Source organism: Triticum aestivum, chromosome 7D (assembly GCF_018294505.1).
Source record: "Triticum aestivum cultivar Chinese Spring chromosome 7D, IWGSC CS RefSeq v2.1, whole genome shotgun sequence".
NCBI lineage: Eukaryota > Viridiplantae > Streptophyta > Magnoliopsida > Poales > Poaceae > Triticum > Triticum aestivum.
Genome location: NC_057814.1, coordinates 488,215,371 through 488,220,165, shown reverse-complemented (window position 1 = coordinate 488,220,165; position 4,795 = coordinate 488,215,371).

Sequence of the window (4,795 nt, the reverse complement as noted above, 5' to 3'; positions counted from 1 at the left end):
CGTAGGAGGTCCGTTTCATCAATTTTGCGGTACGCCACACCCCTCCCGATCAATAGGACCCCCGTTTCGACCGTAGGAGGTCCGTTTCGTCCGTTTTGCGGTACGCCACACCCCTCCCGATCAACAGGACCCCTGTTTCGACCGTAGGAGGTTAGTTTCCTCCGTTTTGCGGTATGCCACACCCCTCCCGATCAAAAGGACCCCGTTCCGAACGTAGAAGGTTCGTTTCCTCCGTTGTGCGGTACGCCAGGCCTCGTTTCCATCGCCAGTTCTGTCCAAGCCCTCCCGATGAACACGACCACGCATTCCGTTCCGACCCAGCCGGTTGGCTCCCACGCGTTCCGTTTCCTCTCGATGAACACGACGCATTCCGTTGCCTCCCCATGAACACGACGCATTCCGTTGCCTCCCCATGAACACGATGATGACGTTGTTTCTCCGTTCCGACCCAGCCATGTCAACGAGCCCTCACCGTATCTATGCGCGAGTAGGCGTTCGAGACCCCGCCTGTATGTACACATACGTGGCCGTATTTTCTTTCTTGCACCCTGGCCGATGTACGTACGTGTACATGCTACGTGCGCGCCTCTACTACGACATGTGCGCGCCTCTACATCCAACAGTATATATGTACGTACACGTTCGCGACCAAAATGACAACGCTACGTACGCTTCGACCAGGTGGGTCCCGACTGTCAGGCACTTCCTTGCGTGCGAAGATGTAGCTGGTGGGTCCCAACAGTCAGGGGGGCGAATCGTTTTTTTTTCGGACGCACTTCCTTGCGTGCGAAGGTGTAGCTGGTGGGTCCCAGCTGTCAGGGGGGAAACTTTTTTCGCGAAATACGGTGGCCCGTCCGGTGGGTCCCCGCTGTCAGGTGGATGAATAATTATTTTGCGCGTAATAAGGAGGCACTTCCTTGCTGCGGCCGTGGACCCAGCTGTCAGCGTCTCCACGCACAGTACTCTTCCGATGGAAGTCGGTCGTTGACCACATTGACCACGCCGCGCCGAGAGCACCACCGCGGTGGACGACGGCGAGGCCTAGGAAGGGGACGACACGGAGGCAGGGAAGACTCGGCAGTTGTTTCCCACACGGAGGGGAGTACGACTGTACGAGGGTTTACTGGTTCGTCTGCCATCGCCGGAGAATAATAGCATGGTGTGGGTGAGTAGAGGGATGGCTAGGCCAGCGATGGGAGTACGGTGGGGCGGTGAGGCCTGCGCGGCAGCACAGCCGGCCACGGGGAGGAGGGAGCAGACAGTCCCGCCGGCGCTTGTTTGAGCGGCTGGAGCAGGAAGAGCAGAGATTGAAGAAGCACGACGGCCGTTGGATGGACATCCAACAGTCAGTGCTTGTGCGTCAACCTTTTTTTTAGGAAAGCCTCAAATCTTTGGAAAACAGCGTACAGCCCATCTGCCATTATTTCTAATAATTTACAGCCCATTTGCTAATTCTTAAGGTTTTTTTTGGAGCCCATATTCTTTTTGTTAGCATTACAGCCCATATTGTGGCCACGGTTAAAAAATTATACGAAATTTTGCATATTTCGATGCGGTCCGAACTGTTTTTAATCCCGAAATTTCAACTCACATTCAAACTGATTTTAAAAATAAATGTATATCAATATAAAATCCAACAAATTCTCCACGCATAAAAATTAATGTAATTTAAAATCTTGAAATGAAAAAAAAAATATTTGAAACTAATTGTCGGTTTGATGTGTTTTAAAAATGTACAGCCCATTTCTCATTACTGATGGGCCATTTTCTCGGCCAGCCGAATGAAAGCTCTCCTCGTCTTGAAAGATTTGCAGCCCAATAGGCCTGACAAAGCGACTTACTTGGCAAATCACAAAAAAACTGGGCTGTGGCCGTGAACCCAGCTGTCAGCCTCTCCACGTACAGTACTCTTCCGATGGAAGTCATTCCTTGACCACGTTGACCACGCCGCGCGAAGAGCACCATGGCGGTGGACGACGGCGAGGCCTAGGAAGGGGACGACGCGGAGCCGGGGAAGACGCGGCAGTGGAAGCCCGCGCGGAGAGGAGTACGAGGGTTCACTGGTTCGGCTGCGGTGTGAGGCTGTCGTCGCCGCAGGGCCTGGCCAGCGGTGGGAATAGTAGGGGGCGGTGAGGCCTCTGCGGCAGCACAGCCGGACACGGGAGGCAGGAGCATGTGGCACGACCGGCGCTGCTTTGGGCGGCTGGAGCAAGAAGACCAGAGGTTGAAGAAGCACTACGGCCGTTGGATGGACATCGTACGGTCACTAGAGCTAGAATCGTTCATATTGACTAAGTTGACAAAGCACTTCGTCCCCGTCAACTTAGTAGGCCCACAAGTCAGCCTCCCACCAAGGTGGGTCCCAGCTAGCCGGGGGAGTATTCATTTTTTTGTGCGTAATAAGGAGGCACTTCCGGTGGGTCCGAGCTGACAGCGGGGGGAACATTTTTTTCGCGAAATACGGTGGCCCGTCCGGTGGGTCCCAGCAGTCAGGGGGAAACGATTTTTTCGCAAAATACTGGTGGCCCGTCCGGTGGGTCCCTGCTGTCAGGTGGAGGAATAATTATTTTGCGTGTAATAAGGAGGCACTTCCTTGCGGCCGCCGTGCACCCAGCTGTCAGCCTCTCCACGTACAGTACTCTTCCGATGGAAGTCGGTCGTTGACCATGTTGACCACGCCGCGCCGAGAGCACCAGGGCGGTGGACGACGGCGAGGCCTAGGAAGGGGACGACGCGGAGCCGGGGAAGACGCAGCAGTGGAAGCCCGCGCGGAGAGGAGTACGAGGGTTCACTGGTTCGGCTGCGGTGTGAGGCTGCCGTCGCCGCAGAATAACAGGGGGTGTGGGTGAGTGGAGGGATGGCCTGGCCAGCGGTGGGAGTAGTATGGGGGCGGTGAGGCCTCCGCGGAAGCACAGCCGGCCACGGGAGGCAGGAGCAGGCGGCACGACCGGCGCTGCTTTGGGCGGCTGGACCAAGAAGACCAGAGGTTGAAGAAGCACTACGGCGGTTGGATGGACATCGTACGGTCACTGAAGCTAGAATCGTTTATATTGACTAAGTTGACAAAGCCCTTGGTATGCTCCAACTTAGTAGGCCCACAGGTCAGCCTCCGAAATGGTGCGCCCCAGATGTCAGGGGGAGGAATCATTTTTTGGGCGGCCGAAGCTAAGAATATCCGAGATTGAAGAAGAAGCACGACATCTGTTGGATAGACATCCAACGGCCACTGCTGCTAGAACCGTGTGTTCACTATAATAAGTTGACAAAGCCTTGCATACGCGTCAACTTATTTTTTTAGGGGACGCGTCACTTAGTAGGCCCACAAGTCTGTGGCAGAGAACTTATAGCCCATTTGCGTTTTGTAAGAATGTACAGCCCATTTTTGAATTCTAATGGAATTTACAACAGCCCATTTACAGTTTGTTAAAAGTACAACCCATTTTCTAGCTAGGACAACGATTAATAATTTCAACCAACCGTTGAAGACAGAATTCAATAAAATTTCCCACATTTTGATGGTATCCAAAATATTTTTATCCTGAAATTTCTAGTCAGATTAAATATAAATTTGTATTACGTAAAAATCCAACGAAACATTGCGCGCGCAACAATGAAAATTTAAGATTTTCAGAATCCATAAATAATATTTTATAAACTAATTTCGTGTTTCGTGCATTTTTTGTAGTTACTGCACAGTTTTTATAATTACATCCCATTTATTATTTTTTAAAGCCCATTTTCCTGTTAAGCCTAATGCATCCCTCCTAGGAAAGATTTGCAGCCCAGCGGGGCGGAGAATAACAAGTTGACCTTGCCTGGGTATTCCTCAAAAAGACGTATAGCTGGGCTAGCCATTTTCATCTTGAAAAAATTAGTATCTGGGCTAGATATCTGGCCTGGGCTAGACGGGCCACAGCCCGCCCAGTTAATACCCTGCTCTCCTCTGAACAACAACGAAATCATCGCCAAGAAAAACTCTGCGGTGCTCACGCCTCAAAAACACAAATACTGCTCGAGCTGCTTGGTCCCAGCTGTCAGCCGCACCTTGTGCAATTCTCTCGTTTATATTGACTACATAGGTTGACAATGGTGTGGGACCGTGATGTCAGGAAACCAGGAGAAAGCAAAAAAAATATAGTTGTACATAATAAGGAGGCACTTGCGTACGTACGGCTATGGCCCTAGTGGGTCCCTAGTGTCATCCAGTCAAAACAAAGTCATCTCCTGAATCCTCATGTTCGTTGACGATGTTAACAATGCTCGGCGCCACGGCGAGCGCAACAACTCGAAGGACAACGGAGAGGGCCTCGCGGACCCTACGGATGGTCTGATACAGTGCCCGCTGCTCATTCAGGAAGCCAGGATCATCGGACACCTATGAGCACCTTTGAGAAACTGAGACGGCATGAAACGGTAAGGCCGCGCTTGGGAGCTCTGGTTTATTTCAAACCTGTATTAACATACAAGTGTAATTTACTCGTCATCGGAAACAACGCGTAAAATACAGGCGTAATGAAACCGAGGGCCCGAGGTCTGTAAGTAAAACCGGCGGGTTACGCGTGTAATTTGAGAGACCAGTGTATATTTTACGAGCACTGCTATATGGACGACATTACCAGACGATACATGCACGACGTGTGTATCATGCCATCCATGGGCAAGGCTGAAACAGCAGCTAACGGCTGGATTAGCAATCGTCCGACTGTCGTTCAGCGTTTTTATCGTGTGTGAAGTACTTCCGATATTTTACTAGTCGAAATCGACCAACCAAGCGCCTTCGCCCGAGACCATCTGC